Below are 18,871 nucleotides of genomic sequence, written 5' to 3'. Positions count from 1 at the left end.
CGCCCGTGATAGAGCGGGGCACCTGTGGTCGGGATGTGATGCTCACTCACACTTCTAGCTGGGGATGCCGTAAGAAAAACATTCGTGATACGATGCCGCGTTGGCTACATACGGTGCGAAATAACTCGCTTCGTTAGAAGGTTGTTGTCCTTCTCCCCCCCCCAAACCTCAGATGAGCATAGTTGGCTACGTACGGTGCGAAAGAAGTTCAACATACATAGGTATCGAATTTCACAATGTGACGATTTTCGTGATATCAGTTTTCCCGTAACTTTGTAATTACATCTTACATTTTTACTTTGTTGTTTTTTGCGCATTCCCAATTAAAGATGTATTAAATTCTTCAATCGGAGTTCACTCAACTAAAGTATGCCATAGGTCTCTCTAAATAATTACAATATATACAATATAAATGACAATATACAACACCTATCACACAACATGCTGTCCGCTACACTAAAAGTATTTAAACAGTCAAACGAACTACGAAAATTATGATGTTACATAATCGCCATGTGGTCAATTACTGCAAAAAGCTAATTTACAAAGCGTCACTTTAATGGGTAATATCTATTTTAATTACAACTTTCATTTCGGAGGTTATTTTTCATTCTTATTTTTGTCAGGAAATTTAGCAAGAATCATTTTGTCGATAACGAAGCAATGCTAATTTCAATATAACGATAATTATCAAGAAAAAAAACGCAAGACTCAATTATCGTAGATTTTAAAGCGAAGTGTGGTTTATACAGCTTGCATCTAAGCATAGTTGGTCTGTGGCTGCAATGCAACGCAGAGCTCAGGTTGCTGCTGCGTCGTGCAGACGTTACATCGTCGTCGTGTGTGTGAGGCATCTGTCTGAAAGAGGACGTACAGAAGGGGTGTATTGATGAATCTTCAATCATCATCACTACAACCCATTGCCTCTCCACTGCTGGATGAAGGCCTCCTCACGCTATTGCCATCTCTCATGGTCCTGTTCCGCTAACCATCCATCTCACTCCTGCCACGTGAACTGATCTCATCGCTCAATCTCCGCGGGGTTCGTAATCTTGGACGCGTTCCCCACCTTTGCCTGCCATTCCGTCACCAGCCTTGTCCATCAGCCATCATCCCGTCTAGCCATGACGTGTCCTGCCCAAGCCCATGACATGTTTTTTTTTTATTGTCGATGCGATCTCTTTGATTTCTGCGTAATCTCTGTTCCGCATGTTTGTTCGTTAATTCGTGTCTCAGTATAATTCCAAGCGTGCGTTTTCCATCCTACTTTGCACACTCTTCAGCCCTTGTTCCGTGTTTCTTTGTCAAAGGCCACGCTTTTGTATCCATGTCATAGTTGTTTTTGCGTGCAATCCATTTTTTTTAATTCATACATCTCACATGTAATGGGTTCACGTGATTCCTGCAGCCAATTGAGACGCTGCCATTCAGCACGGTGGTAAAATAATAATTGATTCTTGTATGGAATTGTGGTTGATGGTTTGTGTAAGGAAATATTGTTTACATGTGGAGACATATATGTCAAGGAGACACCACTGTACGCTTATTTATTTTGTTATCGGCATATGAATATTATCCCGAGTCTACGTGCCAGAATATAAAATTGGCGCAACCTGGCATGGCAATACTTAAGTCCTTATTGTGGCCAACAAAGGTGAATTGTTTTGCAACTCATGCGAGTAAGTTACCGTATAATTCGTGTCTACTGGCCATGTAAAAGTAAGCGTACCACGTGTTTTGGCATTCCTGGAGATATGAACACGGAAAATATCTGCTGCTGCTGCTCTGGGCTCTTGAACAGATCAGATTTTTGCCAGGCATGCCCAAGACAAAGTAATTGACAGAATATTTTAAATTTAATTTTTCCTGAACAACGAACGGTTCTCAATGATCAATGATGCGTCCATGGGTAATAAAAACAAAACGGCGATCCACCTATAGACACCCCACCTAACATAATCGGGATAAATAAGAGAAAAACAACATTTTACTTTAAAACCTCTATATGTCTCCCACCAATCTCCTATAAACGTATTAACTCTGTTCCCCCCCTTTAAGATATCGAGCCATCGCTTTCACAATATTGGTTTACCTATTGAGACGGAGGCAAGGGGGCTATTACACACCAACTGAGGTATCTATAAACGGATCGCCGGGTATTTTGTGTGCACAAAAACGAAGTTGCAAGCAGCGTAGTGCGCGCGCGCGTGCGCGCGTGCGGGAATATTCGGCGATGAACGTCACGCCGACGCATTCTGTCGCTCAGCAAGGATTCGGTGCTCGAGTGAGGACTCTGATTGAACGCTGCTGCTGCTTGCCACATTCGGCAATGGGAAGGAGACTCCCAATCAATGCAAAAGTGGCTGGGAATCGGTGGAGGGGGGTGGGGGGGGGGGGAGTCGTTCGGAAGCGAGGAGAAGTGGGGAGGCATCGGCAGATGTTGAAAGTTCATCGGCAGCTGTCGTGTGTGTCTGGATAGGTCTCGTGGAGGGCTGCCGCTGACAAAGCAACGTGCGGCAATGTTTTTTTTTTATTTTACGAGAAACGGGCACTCTCGTACGCCAAAGGCAATTCTAGGGCGATCGTCACCGGCGTCACGCTTATCGTGAAGCAACCACGGGGAATTGATGCGGCAATGGACTACGGTGAGATTTTAATAAAACAATTGTATTTAAACTGTGCGTTTTAATGAACAGCGATCGGCCTTCGTAGTATCTGTAAACTACGAGAAACCCCCGACCGTCGTAACGGCCGGAAAACAACGCACTAACCTCGCAAGCAGCAGCATTGGGGCTGCATCGACGGCTGCCGGGTGACCGCACGCGCTCAGGCTGATTGTGATGGGGGGACCGAACACGTGAGCACCACGAGGGCACTTCTTCAGGAACTGCTGCCGATGTTTATTTTTTTTTCTGCGAATGCAACGGAGGTCGCGTGCTTTTTTTGTGTACGCGTTCTTGTGCATCGTTTGAAAGATTGGTCCGCAGAGCGAGCACTAACCTCCCCCTCCCCCCGAGGGGTGGGGGAGGGTGATAAAGTCACCACTTTATTTAATTTGAGTGGCAGCTGTCACCCCAGTTGCCCACGAGATGAAACGAGCACTTAACAGCTGAAGCAGTCGAGCGCAACGACAGAAGTGGTGGCAAGGCGTGGTGACTTCAAGCGCATCGCCTTGGCGGTCATTTATTTAGACGATCTTGCTGCGGCGGAGCTGTGGATTTGCTATCGGGATTTGCCCGATAGCAAATCCAGTGACCAGAGTTTGATTACCAGCTACGGTTAACATCGGTGGCGAGTGATGTCTGAACAATTCCTGGGGGGCCCACTTAAAACTAAACTATCAATTTATTTTATTTCTACCAGGTAAGGTCCACTGAACTATGTAGCTCTTTTTCAGAAGTGGCCTGACCACAAATTATAGCTCAACGAAGTGGCTTATCGTTTAGAAATGTATAGCAGCCACATACTCTAAACGCATAATAAAAGGGGGTTTCCCCCTTTTTCTGGCAACACAACTGAAACCTTTTTGCAAGGAATCATGTGTGAATTAACCACAATACTTGTGGTCAAAATACAAACAAAAAACAAACTCTGATAATATATGCATTGTCCTTGAAACTGATTGGTCCACACCAGAGACAGCTTTCTTTTGAGCCTCGTCTCAAACGGTGTTAGAACAGAGGACGCCAAAAGGCGTACAGCTCAAAGACAATGCACTATTATCAGTGTGTTTTTAATTTGCATTTTGACCACAAGTATTGTGGTTAATGCACACATGATTCCTTGCAAAAAAGTTTCAGTTTTGTTGCCAGAAAAAAGGGGGGAAACCCCTATTATTATATTTTGGTACTGGCAAAGGAGGTCTAATGATGTAGACTCTAAACGCATGTTTCTGAAATGTGGAGGGAAAAACCGGAAGACCCGGAGAAAAATCCACGCGACCACAGGGAGAACGTGCAAACTCCAAATATACAGCAGCAGGCATCAGGGTCGGGATCAATCCCACGACCTCCTGTACACCAGGCGAGGTAGTTAACATCTCCAAGCCATCGTGATGATGATGAGAGAGATAGAGAGAGACACGCAAACTCCAAATATACAGCAGCTGGCGTCAGGGTCGGGATCACACCCACGACCTCCTGTATACCTGGCGAGGTAGTTAACATCTCCTAGCCATCGTGATGATGAGAGAGACAAGCAAACTCCAAATATACAGCAGCAGGCGTCAGGGTCGGGATCAAACCCACGACCTCCTGTACACCAGGCGAGGTAGTTAACATCTCCAAGCCACCGTGGCGCCACTTTGCCACATCGACCAGCGTGGTGGAGGATGGCCAAACAACCCCAAAGATTGACATTGTGTAGAGAAGCCATCATCCAGCAGTGGACTGTAATAGGGCATTAAAATGTGTATAATCTCCCCCGAGACCTTTATTTTTATTATAGGCGGTGAGTGTTTCCTCGAGGCTCGGTCAGCCTGGCTTGTAAGCATCTTTTGATGGCTTTATTTTTGCTTTTGCCGGGTGTCAGAATGTCAAATGGACATTAATATTAGATTGGGAAATTTTAGCTTGTCTTGCCGGAAGCATGATTGAATATACGTTGAGTGCGGTATTTCCATTGTGATGACCGTGCTGGGAGGACTGCCGTTTGTTCCCGTGGACTGTCCTGCAATAAATAAATAAAAAGTCCTGGCCCTCCAAGAATTAAATAGGCGTCAGACAGAGACGTCAAACCTTTGAGCTCACGATGAGAATATCCAGATTGCGTATTCGTTAATGACGGTGCTTCTACGTCGGACCAGAGTGAATGAAGCTACACAGTAGAATATCGTTTTCCGAAACCTTGTGGTGGGAGCCACGTAAATACGAAACACCAACCGTGCGACTATTAATCAAAAATCCCTTATGATTAATTTTAGGTTGTAGGATTACTTTGTAGGTATTATTGCCGATGTGGGGGGAGGAGGGAGGGGGAGAAAAACACGTTTCTGGTCGTACACGTTGGGATTGTAGATGTACAGTTTATCAACCCTTTGAAATATAAAAGGTAAAGACGCAGCCCTGCAATTGCTAGGCTTGCACCACTGCTGGCAGAGGAGCCATCACTGGAGAGAAATAGCTCGAGAGGGCCCTTCTAGAAGGGTATCGAACTGGCAACCTCTGGACTGCAAGTCCTGTGTGCCAACCACTACACGGTGGCAGCATGTAAATATATTCAAATTCTGCTGTGTAAAAACGGGTCTATTTAACAGCTGGATCGTCGCGAACTTGACGAGATATCCAGTTAGCGTAGGAGTGTGTAAACCACACCGGCACAGTAATGAATGCCTCTTAATCTCATTTACGTACCTCCTAAAGGGAGTCATCTCAATAATTTAAATTCGCTTTGGGGCGAAGCAATTAAAGCGTGGCTTCGTCACTGTTCAAGGTTCCACGGAGGTTGCGTTCTTCCACTTAATTAATGTAACGCCCGCCCATGTGTGACTGCGCGCTTCGGCAATCGCTGGCGTGAAATTGGGAGCAATCGTTCGTCTAACAATGGTAAAAAAAAAAATCCCTCGCCACAACTGCTCATTAACAAAATCAGAATATGTATTTATACTGGAGGAATCCGAAGAGCGATAAAGCTCTTTTTTCACAGATGTCCAGTAGGGGCACAGGGTAAGAACGTGACAACAAGAAACAAAACAAAAACATGATAGTGGTGCAAAGTACAAGAAGGGTAAAAAAATCACCCAAAACTCCAAAAAAATAAACGAAACCATCCCCATCCTACCAGGCAAAGCCCACTGAGGTATTCAATTATTTTTCAGAAGCGACCTGGCCACAAATTATAGCTCAACAAAGTGGCCCATCGTATGGACATTTATAGCACCAAAATAATCCCAATAACCTCAATGCATTTTTCTAAATGTCTCACAACAGAAAGGTGCGTGAAATAATCATCCGGAATGCGCACTCATCTCATGAGATCTCAGAAGATAACGTGGATTGAGGCCGGCTAGTGCTTGCATCGGTGACCACCATACACAAACACATTCCTGCGGAGGGAGCTGGTAGGAACGTTGGGTTGCTCGGTCAATGGCCAGGGTCAACGGCGGCGTGGTGTATTCCGCAAATATGCCCGACTGTGAGGGTGGGCACAAGCCGGCGTGAGTAGGTTAAACGTTTAAGGACACCACGGGGTGACCAGCCCCTCCCCACCCAGCCTCACCCCACCCAGCCCCTCCCCACCCAGCCCCTCCCAACCCTCCCCACCCTCCCCTCCCCACCCAGCCCCTCCCCACCCACCCCTCCCAGGCCCTCCACCCCCTCCCCTCTCCACCCAGCCCCACCCCTCCCATTTTTGGATGCACGACGGACGGACACAATAATCCCCTGTGGGCTGGTGTAACCAGGAGGTTCTTAACAGTAAAACAGGCATTGTAGACTGCTTGCAAGGCTACGTTTTTAACAAAGGGCATTTCAGAAAAATCTATTGTTGTATTGTACTATCTATGCTCCCAGCCTTCAATCCGCACTCATGAGCTATGGTCATATAAATCCCATGACTCGCACGGAGTGTGGAGATAGCCCCATCCAGCAGTGGATTGACACGAGTGCTGTACATATACGCAAAGGAAAACTACATTATTGGCTGAAAATGTATTAAAATTATCATTCAAAGAAAGGGGCAATAAGCTTGATGTCATTTCAGTTTGCACTTTGTGTTTTTGAAGCAACTGAAACATTTTGAGAGAAATTTGATAAATTAAAAGTTTTTAATTGACACGCCAAAAGTCTTCTATTAACAGACATAAGTAGGACAGTAACCCTTAATTTTAATTTGGGAGCTTTCGTGACTGCAGGAATTATTCTTTGGTTCTTTTCGGTTAAGTCACGTCTAAAAATAAAATAATAAATCAAAATAAAACAACACATTACGACGTTTCGATTGCAACACAAGCAATCATCATCAGGCATAAAAGAAATAGCAACAAAAATCTAACTAGAAAACTATAGACCGACATACAAGCAGACAGACATCACAACGGCACACATAGAGAGGAGTATACAGGCACACGAAAATTAAATAACCTAGTAAAATATTGAAATGTGATGTAATACAACACAGAGAGTCGGTTAACACACAATTAACGCATGGCCTGGTTGACTATGTGTTTCAAAATTTGCTAAGTTAGAATTTTAAGTGTGAGCAACAAATATCTAACTAGAAAACTATAGACAGACATACAAGCAGACAGACATCACAACGGCACACAGAGAGAGGACACAAATCGGCACAAAGAGATGGTCGTTTCTGTGACGGTCCCTTAAATATAGAGAGGAGGGGGAGGGGACGGGGGGAGGGAGAGGGCGGGGAGATCAATGGGTGCACGCCAACGTACTCCTATTGTAAGTGAGATGATAGACGCGGCACGGGAGGCAAACCTGAAAATTAGGACAAACGCGGCACGGGAGGCAAGCCTGAAAATTAGGAGACAGGCACACGAAAATTAAATAACCTAGTAAATTATCGAAATGTGATGTAATACAACACAGAAAGTCGGTTAACACACAATTAACGCATAGCCTGGTTTATTACATGTTTCAAAATTTGCTAAGTTAGAATTTTTGAAATTTCACACTTAAAATTCTAACTTACCAAATTTTGAAACACCTAGTCAACCAGGCCATGCGTTAATTGTGTGTTAACCGACTCTCTGTGTTGTATTACATCACATTTAAATATTTTACTAGGTTATTTAATTTTCGTGTGCCTGTATACTCCTCTCTATGTGTGCCGTTGTGATGTCTGTCTGCTTGTATGTCGGTCTATAGTTTTCTAGTTAGATTTTTGTTGCTATTTCTTTTATGCCTGATGATGATTGCTTGTGTTGCAATCGAAACGTCGTAATGTGTTGTTTTATTTTGATTTATTATTTTATTTTTAGACGTGACTTAACCGAAAAGAACCAAAGAATAACCCATAATTGCGGGGGAAAAACAACGCATACATTGATTTAAACAAAAGTTAACTCATTAAAGTATGATGCACTACCACATCGTGGCAAAAAAAAGTTACCCGTGCAGTGTGAATTTACTCTTTTGAATTGGCTGTTTCCAGTTTTTTTGTATTCTCACACACGTGCATGTGATGGGGTTTTCAGTGGCATCAACGGCGCAAAAAACCCGAAAACGTACAGCCGAGTTTCTGAAGGGGTCGGCAATTAAAGAGCAACACATTTCCCGTCAGCTTTCGCGGCGTGCAATTAAGAGTGTTTTTCAAGCGTGCGCTGCTGTTATTTATATGCATAGTTATTATTTATTGAGTTTTTTTATTTTATTGTAACTTGAATGCGACTGCGAGCTCCGTCAACTCTCTCGTGTCGCTGGGGGCCCGTAGCAACCCCGTTGAACGGCGGGCCGTCAAAGACGCACGCACGTGCAGCCCGCGCCGCTACGAGTGAACTTCAGCGACAACACCGATTTCTAGAAACAGACGAAACGAAAAACATCTTGCGGGGGTTTTGGTCTGAGAATAAAAAAAAAATTAACCCGTAAAAACAAAGTTTTTCACTCTAAATCCTATATATGGCTTGAGATGGCTGCCACCTATGGGTCAGATGATTGTCTGCCAGCATTAAGCAATTGGTAATTAAATATTAAAAAAAAATTCCCTAAACAGTGTAAAATTTTGGAAAAATGTTTTCACGAAAATTAATTGTCACGCACAACGAGTCTGTGTGGAAAATGTCAGCTCGATTGGATCACGGGAATTGGGTTAAAAAACGACCGAAAGATTTGCACGGTCGTAAGCAAGCACGCAAGCACGCAAACTTAATATAAAGGATTAATACGTATAACCCGTAAAAACAAAGTTTTTCTCTATAAATCCTTTATATGCGTGGCAGCGAACTTAATATAAAGGATTTAAAAATATATTCGCCTGTGGAGGACGCGGGGATCGATCCCGCGACCTTTGGCATGGGAAGCAAAGGCGCTACCAACTGCGCTACTCCTCCACGGCCTGTGGAGGGGTTACGCTCTGGGCTCTTATACTGTGACGTTCAGCCAAAGCGATGAATGAGTTATATTTGAATATATGTAAAATATTTTTTTTTTGCCTAAAAAGTGTAAAATTTTGGGAATTTTTCTTCACGAACATGAATTGTCTGTCACAACGAGTCTGTGTGGAAAATGTCAGCTCGATTGGATCACGGGAAGTGGGTTAAAAAACGAGCGAAAGATTTGCACGGTCGCACGCAAGCAAGCAAGCACGCAAGCAAGCAAGCACGCAAGCAAGCAAGCAAGCGAACTTAATATAAAGGATTTAAAAAACACATCGAAAAGGGGAAAGGAAGAAAACAATCTCATTATTATTGTTGTTGTTGTAACACTTTATTTTAATGGCTCTCCTACAGAGATCTTGTGCATTGCTCAAGTGGACACTTTTTAATTTTGATTTAAAGCTTTCGTGACTGCAGGGATTCATATTCTTGATTCTATCGGTAAAGTCACGTAGAATATTGTTTAATATTTATATTATTTTATTATTTCCCTTCTACGTGACTTTACCGAAAGAACCAAGAATAAAAGTGGACACTGTTTGTTCTGCAGACCCTCGAAACGCTTTCACTGAGCGTAGGTCTGCGCGGAGTTAAAACAGGACGACCCTTGCTCGCAAATGTGGACACATGGCTCGGCAGCATCCATGCAAGTGGCACCTGTCCCGAAACGTAAATAGACTTGTGTGAGTGTGCCACGGCTGTCTGTGCCAAACTAGCGCCATTGTGTGCCGTTCTTAAGCCTATTGCAGCGGACGAGAATTATTTCAGATTTGGCCAGAACCGTGAAAGGTTTCCAAAGACTGCCTACCGGTTGCAGCCATGCTAAGCGACACCGAGCTGGATACGCGGATGTTCACAGTGCAGAGTGGCACGCGAGTCTCCGTGGCCCAAGTAATGTGCTCCTGCAATTGGCATGAGCCAATTCTTTTTATTATTTATTTTATTATTATTTATTTTTTACCTACGTGACTTTACCGAAAAAAACCTAAGGGTATGAATCCTTGCAGTCACGAAAGCTTCAAATCTAGAATGAGCCAATGGCCCGCCCGAGTGCGAGCTGGCTTGAAGCGAGCCACGGTGCGTGCAGTGGCTTTGAAAGTGTGCGCTGTTGCATTTCATAAGGGGGTGGTGGGTTGCGCAATCTTTCAAGAAGTGTCGTCCTGCAGGGTCGGCACCCTGCGTGTGTGTTCCGTGCTCAGGAAGTAACAGCAAAGAGGCAGACTCACAGAATGGGGATCCATACCGGAGGAAACCGATGAGCTATAAAGATTTTTTTTTGCAGATGTCCAGTAGGGGCGGCTCAGAAAGTTACAACAACAAGCCATATAAAACACGATAAGAGTGCTAAGTATCGGGAAGGTAAACAAATCACTAACATTTATTTTGCCAGGTAAGGCCCACTGAGCTACATCATGGGACCTCCTTTGCCAGTACCAAAATATACTAATAGGGTTTTTCCCCTTTTTTTCTGGCAACAAAACTGACGCCTTTTTCAAGGAATCATGTTTACATTAACCACAAGCTGTCTGGTGTGGGCCAATCAGTTTCAAGGACAATGCATACATTATCAGAGTATCGTTTTTTGTTTGCATTTGACTGCAAGTATTGTGGTTAATGTAAGCATGATTCCTTGAAAAAGGTGTCAGTTTTGTTGCCAGAAAAAAGGGGAAAACCCCTATTAGCCCACTGAGCCATTTACTCTTTTCAGAAGCGACTTGGCCACAAATGATAGCTCAACGAAGAGGCTTACTCCGCGGACATTTTGAGCAGCACAGATCATCTCGACGCGTGTTTTTGTGTACAGACCTGACCCAGGCTCTGCCTCTGTGAGTGTCGTGGGTGATCAGACGCACTCAACACGTTTTACCAATGCCTAACAGACTGCCACAAAGTGTTGGACAAAATCATGCACGTGTTTTTGTTCGTCCGTGTTTTGTTTTCTCTCTCTCTCGCTCTTCAACAAGGTGATTGAATTTCTGATGGAACCTTGCAAGATAACGTGCAGTAGCGCGCCAAACAGCAGGGCTCACTGCTGAGTCTGTAGCCGGTAATTGTGTAGCTTTAATATCATCGCAGTGCAGAAGAACGCTTCTTCGGCTGTCTTTGGTGAACCCTATCGGTGATGTAATCAATGACCACCGTGAACCATTCGCTGCTGGTAGGACCCCCCCCCCCTGCCATGCTCCCTCCCCAACTTCCACAGTGTGGGTAGCATCCCTGGCAGGGCATAGCGGCGCTTTCACTCATTCACCCATTAGCGTTGCTCACACCTGACCTGGTGTGACGCCAAGGCGGCGGCGTGTGAGCTCACAAGTTGAGAGTTGGGTGTTCGTGCCCCCCAGGAAGGGTTTGAAACGCTCGGCTGGTCTGCACCGAAGCCACCCGCCCGCGTTGCATTTTCGCGTGCGATAATTACGACTGCTCGCGAGAAACTCACGGCCGGTGCCGTGAAACGCGATCGTGTCGCGTTGCAGAGCGAGCGGTTGGGCGGGTGGGCGCAACAATTTCAAATATTTGCTTTGACGTTTCGCACTGTAATGCATACACAGTTATTTTCGGAGCTCTCGGATGCCGTTGTCCGGTTAAGGAGGGCGTCATCCGACCAACAAGTCGCTCGCAACTATCTCGTTAAGCTGCAGAAGTTTATTTTTTTATTTTACGTTCTAATTCCTGCTTTGGGAATCTTAAATAAATAATGGAGCGACTTAAAACGACCGTCGGGATTTATTTATTTTGTGCTATTATTGTTGTTGTTATTTTCCAAGAGGGAAACGATATCTCTCGATCGCTCTGCCTTGAGTGGCCTCTTTAAAAAAACATTCACGTGGGTTTGATTCCGACCCTGACGCCTGCTGCTGTATATTTGGAGTTTGCGTGTCTCTCTCTCTCATCATCATCATCACGGTGGCTATGAGATGTTAACTACCTCGCCTGGTATACAGGAGGTCGTGGGTTCGATCCCGACCGTGACGCCTGCTGCTGTATATTTGGTGTTTGCGTGTCTCTCTCTCTCCCCCCGTGGTGGCATGGATTTTTGTCCGGGTCCTCCCGGTTTTCCCCTCCACGTGTCAAGTCACATCACGCGTTTCGAGTATTTGGCTGCTAATATACATTCCCACTGAATAAGCCACTTCGTTGAGCTGTCATTTGTGGCTTCTGAAAAAGATATACATAGCTCAGTGGGCCATAACTGGTAAAAACATTTATTTTAGTTTAAACCAAGTTTAATAATGAAAATTTAAAAATGTACAGTACAACCCATGTTCAATCCACTGCTGCATAACGATTGTGGGAGTTATCCGACCATACTTCACCACGCTGCTTAGCGCGGGCTTGCAAAGGCGGGGAGCGTAGACATTTATAGCCTTTAAAAATCGGGTTTAAATATTTAAATAGCGACGATCATTTAAGAAACAGGAGGTGGGGGGTTATTGGAATGCGATTTGCCTCTTCCTCGGGGGCGGTGAGTTTGTTATCGGATTCAAATTCCCCAGTGGGTGACTCAGAAGAGGAGAAAGCAGGAAATGGAAATCCCCCCCCCAACCCACTCCACCACTACTACAGCACGACTCAACATTGGCGCAAGGTGCTGACATAAAACGCTTACAGCCCAGCTGGGCCAATTCGTTATTGTGACACACACGTGTCGCCGAGTAGAAGCGTCGTCTAACGACGGCGACGATGCAAACGGATGGCTCGCAAGTGCCACGTGACGTTCCATAAGCGGGGGGAGGGTTTGTGCAAATGTTTTTGTTCTTTCACAGAATGATTCGTTCCCACGGAGTCGGTGGGCTCTCTGTGTTGCGTGCTCGGTGTGTAACGATACGTGTCCGAGTCGCATTCGTGCATGAAGCGCTGACACTTTAATCCAGCACTCAGACGAACGCAGATAATATAATGGGATACCTTGGCCGAGAGACAAACGTTACAAATTTACGTGTCTTGTTGTTTCCTGATGCAAACCCCGCAATTATATTACTGGGCTGCGTGCGTGTGTGTGCGTGCACTCACGGTAAGATTGTTGTTGTTTTTCGATTTAAAGCTTTCGTGACTGCAGGGATTAATCTTCTTGGTTCTTTCGGTAAAGTCACGTAGAATGGAAATAATAAAATAATAAAAATTAAACATAATAAAATAATTCTCACGACGCAAGTAGCCGTCCTCAGGTGGAGTCATTCAGACTCTGTCTCCTCGACAGACCTGTTCTCCACCTGAGGACGGCTACTTGCGTTGTGGCCGAAACGTCGTGAGAATTATTTTATTATGTTTTATTTTTATTTTTTCATTATTTCCATTCTACGTGACTTTACCGAAAGAACCAAGAAGATTGTTGTTGTTGTTTTTGAACCATGGATAGCTAGGGACGTTTTTAAAAAAAATATTTTATTTAAGAGGTAGAGTGGAGCATGAGGGAGATGGGGGATGGTGGGGGGGGAGAAAACTCCACTTACTCGGCTAATTTGAGCCCAAGGTTGTCGCTCTGTACTGTCGAGGGCAGTGTCTGCTAAGGCAGATGTTGTTGGTCCCGTCCGCGGAATGGCCGTAAAAGGGGCATCTCTAAATGCGGCGGTCTCTCTCGGGGTCAAGCGTCATGCTGAGCGGAGGTCAATTTTTCTCTCCCCGTGTGAGTGACATCACTCCACATGGAAGCATCGCATTTTTGAAGTCAACTAAAACTGAGTGTGAGTTCTCGTTTTTTTGTTCTAAATTTACGGATGATACGTTAGATTGCACCACGTTACCTGTTATAGGCGATGCGAATCCTCGAGGCTACACTACAAGGGGAAAATCATAGGCGGAGTTTGACTTCTATATTTGGGGAGGCAGGGGTTCGCTTTGACTCTCACATTAGGAATTGCGGGTGCATATAATATATATTTATTTTATATTAATTGTAAATGACGGAAAATAAATTGATAAATGTGTCCAGTTTGAGAGGGGGGGGGGGCATTGCCGGCCACGTGTCGCCCCACCCCGCAATCTCCACCCATGAGGAAACCATATACTATCATTACACATTCCAGCAATTCTTAATCCACGAATGGATGAAGGCTTCCCCATGACATTGATAATGGGGGTATTTTTTTTTGTTTTGCCAAACATCACCATGCTAATGGGTGCGGGTTATAATTAAAAAAAAGTGAAGAGGACAGATCACACTGCCACTGGTGTTAGACGTGGTCGGGAATCGAACTCCGGGTACTACGATACCAACGCATACGAATATATCTTAGACAATAAATCTTAAACCGTCGACAATGTTACGTCATTAGGCACGGGTCTTCTTTTTTCCCACTTCCAAATAGGCAACTTTTATTGCGTGCAACTGGGGAACAAACCAAAAAAACGCCTTTTGAAATGACGACCGTCTTTGCTGGATCTGTCCGCGACGCAAACTCATCGCACGGCCGGTATCTTTCATGTCCGTCAGGAGGTCGGTTGACATCCCTTGTGGGGCCACGGGTAAGGCGCAATCGTTGATGAAGCTCAGCCACAGGGTTTCCGTGTTCCCTCGGTATTCGCGGCGAGGGAGACGTCCCGGAGATTATCATTAATAAAAAATTACGCGTGTAATGATATTGGCCTACGAAAACCTAGATATTTTATGATGAATTAACTTCAATAAATACGTAAATAAGCTATTAAATACGTGAACATTACGTGTCTTTTTCATCTCTTTACCGCATCACCTTCTCTCTCATCACGTTCTCATCTCTTTCTCGTCACTTTATCTCTCATCACTTCATCTCATCACTTTTTCATCACTTTCTCTCTCATCGCATTCTCCATCGTCACTTGATCTCACCTCTTTCTTTCTCTTCCACGATTCGCGGAGAGCAAACAACTAAATAATCGAGGTTAGCACAGTTCGTGAATAGCCGAGGGAACGCAGCGGCACACAATTTACAGGTGCGCTGGAGAACGGCGGGCGATGCCCCGAAGCGGCAAATTGAAGCTCATCTTCTTGGTTCTTTCGGTAAAGTCACGTAGAAGGGAAATAATAAAATAATAAAAATAAAACATGATCAAAAAATCAAACATAATAAAATAATTCTCACTAATTCTCAGTGAGAATTAATTTATCATGGTTTATTTTCATTATTTTATTATTTCCCTTCTACGTGACCTTACCGAAAGAACCAAGAAGATTAATCCCTGCAGTCACGAAAGCTTTAAATCGAAATTGAAGCTCGTTTGGTCTCGCGAAGGCGACGGCGTGTACGAGGATAATTGAAGCAAGGGGCCTCGCACGGAGGGACGCTGCTTGAGTCGTGACACGGGAAACAGCGAGAGGGCAGCAAGCTGTGTGCAGAGGGGAGTGAAGTTTGATGTGCGCGCCTCTGGTGCTGTTCTCGTTTCGTCTTCTCCTTTCCGCTTAACCACCATCCATGCCCAATGCCCTACGACCACTCTGTCAGTTACCCGGTTCCCATCATTGATGCGAGCCAGTTTTTTTTTGTTTGAATACGACGAACGTATTGTAAAGGCGAGTCAAAATTAACACGAGCAAATCAATTGGAATTTCAGCCCATAACTGGTAGTAATACACAGTCATACTATTGATTTCATTACCAATGTATTTATCATACTGTTACGGCAAAGTGTTTCAATCATTTGTTTTAAAGACAAAGATCCCCCATAAAGCCTGAACAGACTGTTGGGGCAAGTGCTGTTAGCGAGCACCTATGAAGGCCGGCACGGCACACGAGGGGGTCGGTGGCCAACACCACTCTCGGCCTCCTTTGTCTCCCCAGTGGCGATGTTTTACACACCATACCAAGTACTAATTTGAGGCTGAGTTGACCTAGGGGAGGCCCAGGACCGGTTCAGATAATCGTCACTGGTGTTGACCGTGAGCGGGAATCGACGCGCGTCCGCGCACACACAAGTGCTTCTACAGAGCAGTAACAAGCACACATTGAATTGTTTTGGGTGCCCTGAAAGATCCGTGGACTAAGGGCCGCAGCCCAAATGAGTTAAGGTGGCGCTAGCGACAATCTTGGCGTGGGATTGAGATGAAACGTGTGCGGAGTTGGTGTTGCGGCGACAGGCAGGCGGACATCCGATTGCTCGTGTCCCTGCGTCCTCCCTGTTGAGTTGATGATGCTGCCCTTATTGTGCGGGGCAGGGTGGGAGTTGGGAATTTCAACCCCTGTGGCCATGAAATTCGAGCGGCACGGAACGCCTGCAGAAAGTCGGGCTACAGTGCGTCTACGCTGCTGCCGGGGGTGTGTGCGGTGTGTGTCTGTGTGTGTCTGTGTGTGCGGTGTGTCTGTGTGTGCGATGTGTGTCTGTGTGTGTCTGTGTGTGCGGTGTGTCTGTGTGTGCGATGTGTGCGGTGTGTCTGTGTGTGCGGTGTGTGTCTGTGTGTGTCTGTGTGTGCGGTGTGTCTGTGTGTGCGGTGTGTGTCTGTGTGTGTCTGTGTGTGCGGTGTGTCTGTGTGTGCGATGTGTGCGGTGTGTCTGTGTGTGCGGTGTGTGTCTGTGTGTGTCTGTGTGTGCGGTGTGTGTCTGTGTGTGCGGTGTGTCTGTGTGTGTCTGTGTGTGCGGTGTGTGTCTGTGTGTGCGGTGTGTGTCTGTGTGTGCGGTGTGTGTCTGTGTGTGCGGTGGTGTAGTGGTTAGCGCGCTGCGCTACGAACCTTGCGAGAACCGAGTTCGATTCCCGCTGACGGCCAACACCGGTAACGATTATTTGAACCGGTTCTGGGCCTCCCCTAGGTGGACTCAGCCTAAAATGAGTACCTGGTGTGGTGTGTAAACATCGCTACTGGGGAGACAAACGCGGCCACGCGTGGTGCTGGCCACCCACCCCCTCGTGTGCCGTGCCAGCCTTTATAGGTGTTCGCTAACAGCACTTGCCCCTCCAGTCTGTTAAGGCTATACGGGGGATCTTTGTATTGTTTTGGTAGTGTAGTGGTTAGCGCGCTGCTCTACGAACCTGGCCACCCGTGTTCGATTCCCGCTCACGGACAACACGAATGACGGTTATCTTCAACCGGTCCTGGGCCGCCTCTATGTCGACTCAGCCTAAAACGAGTACCTGGTGCAGTGTGTAAACATCGCTAACTGGGGAGACAAAGGCGGCCGCGCGTGGTGCTGGCCACCCACCCCGCAGTGTGCCGTGCCGTGCTCGCTCAAAGCACTTACCCGAAAATCCCGTGCGGGCTATACGGGGGATATTCTTAGGTTTTTTTAGGTAAAAAAAATTAAAATTAATAAAAGTAAAATTAAAATAAACAGCGTGCTTCAGCCGCATCGAACCTCACAAAAATAATATTCAGGGCCTACCTTGGCTCCTCCCACCCTCAACCAGTATATATACAAATACTGTTTCTTGGAATTTCTCTCACTTGATACAGCTATCGTGCTGTGACGGTTCCACCTGAAGACGGAAGCTTGTGTTGCCTCCGAAATGTCGTGATTTTTATTTTATTTTTTATTTTACTTTTATTAATAAATAAAAATTACCTACGTGACTTTACTCAAAAAACCTAAGAATATGAATCCTTGCAGTCACGAATGCTTCAAATCTAGAATTATACGGGGGGATCTTTGTATTTGCCAAGCTCGCGTAGTGTGTGTATTGACACGTGTCGTGTGCACGCTGGCCACGCTTGAAATGTCACCGTGGTCCAGGTGGCCGTTGTTGTCGAGCGCGAATGAATCTCTTTGTTGAATCTACCGGTCAGCTTGCCTGCTTGTGAGTGCGGCATTAAGGTGGACACCACGCGTGCGCATGTGAAGCGTCCACTGTGACCACGAGCGTCCACGCATTCGTTCATTGCAGAAGTGGTTCCCAGCCGCCCTTAACTCGCGGGCACACTGCTAATCCCGAAACATGTCAAATCTAGACTTGACAAATAATTTCTTGAGAACTGCTTTTTTTTATGTGGGTTCAGTTTGTTGTCCGTCAACCCGCACCTCCGTTTAGCACGGTTGGCTACGTACGGTGCAGAGAAAGTTCAACATAAACAAAAAGCGGATGAATAGCTGATATATTGTTTTGCGTCTGAGGACGACCGCTTGTGTTGAGATTGAAACGTGATATGTTATTTTTAGTTTTATTTTATTTTTCTACCTACGTGACTTTACCGAAAGAACCAAAGAGTATAGCTATATAGCTGTTGCACACCACATACCCCCCCCCCACAGCCTATAGCACCTGCAATGAATCGTGGTCACCCACCCACAAATGCTACTCCGGCTCAACTCTGATACATCGCTCCTGAAATCCGGTACATTTCGGGTGATTTGGTCATCGGCAATATAAATATACACGGCCATCTATTACTATTATCGTTATCAGTGCCTGTTATATGACTTCAAAGATGAACACTTGCACGTGCGTGTTCACGATATGATGAATTGTTGTTGCGGTTTGCATTGCTGCGGAGGAGCTAAACAGGAGAATGTGTCAGTGTTCAGATTTTCAGAAGCTAACTAAGTTGACTTCCGAGTCCTTAATATCCCCACCGAGGCCGTGTTGGCCTCATTAGATCTATTCGTGATCGCATAACTCTGTCACCATCCTCCCCTTAGAGGATTTGCATCGTGCCCACTCAAGCAAACCGGTGCCTCTCCGTTTAGCATCCTCTCCGAATGCAGCAGCTTCGGGCATCATCAACTGACCGAGGTATCAACTGTCCCAGGTTGCAGCTGTCCAAAAAATGTTTTAAACTGCACAACGTGTCAACTGCCCAAGGTTTTAAAGTGTCCAACTTTGCAGCTATCCGAATACACCAATTGCCCAAGGCTTCAACGATCCACGGTTTCAACCGCGCAATGTTTAAATTTCCATCTGCCTACGGGCGACGCTAAC

The 18,871-nt window shown here is 45.6% G+C and overlaps 1 protein-coding gene and 1 non-coding gene across 12 annotated transcripts in view; one reads left to right on the top strand and one right to left on the bottom strand.

The window, feature by feature from the left end:
* LOC144944306 (glutamate receptor-interacting protein 2-like) overlaps window positions 1-18,871 on the top strand; it is a 209,150-nt gene that overhangs the window by 9,133 nt on the left and 181,146 nt on the right. The window lies entirely within an intron of this gene.
* TRNAG-CCC (transfer RNA glycine (anticodon CCC)) lies at window positions 8,935-9,007 on the bottom strand. Its single transcript has one exon. It is a non-coding gene; the product is annotated as a tRNA-Gly (tRNA).

The sequence above is a fragment of the Lampetra fluviatilis genome, chromosome 34, assembly GCF_964198595.1.
Source record: "Lampetra fluviatilis chromosome 34, kcLamFluv1.1, whole genome shotgun sequence".
NCBI lineage: Eukaryota > Metazoa > Chordata > Hyperoartia > Petromyzontiformes > Petromyzontidae > Lampetra > Lampetra fluviatilis.
The sequence above is the reverse complement of the archived record's forward strand: the minus strand, read 5'-3'. Positions and strand labels throughout refer to the sequence as shown.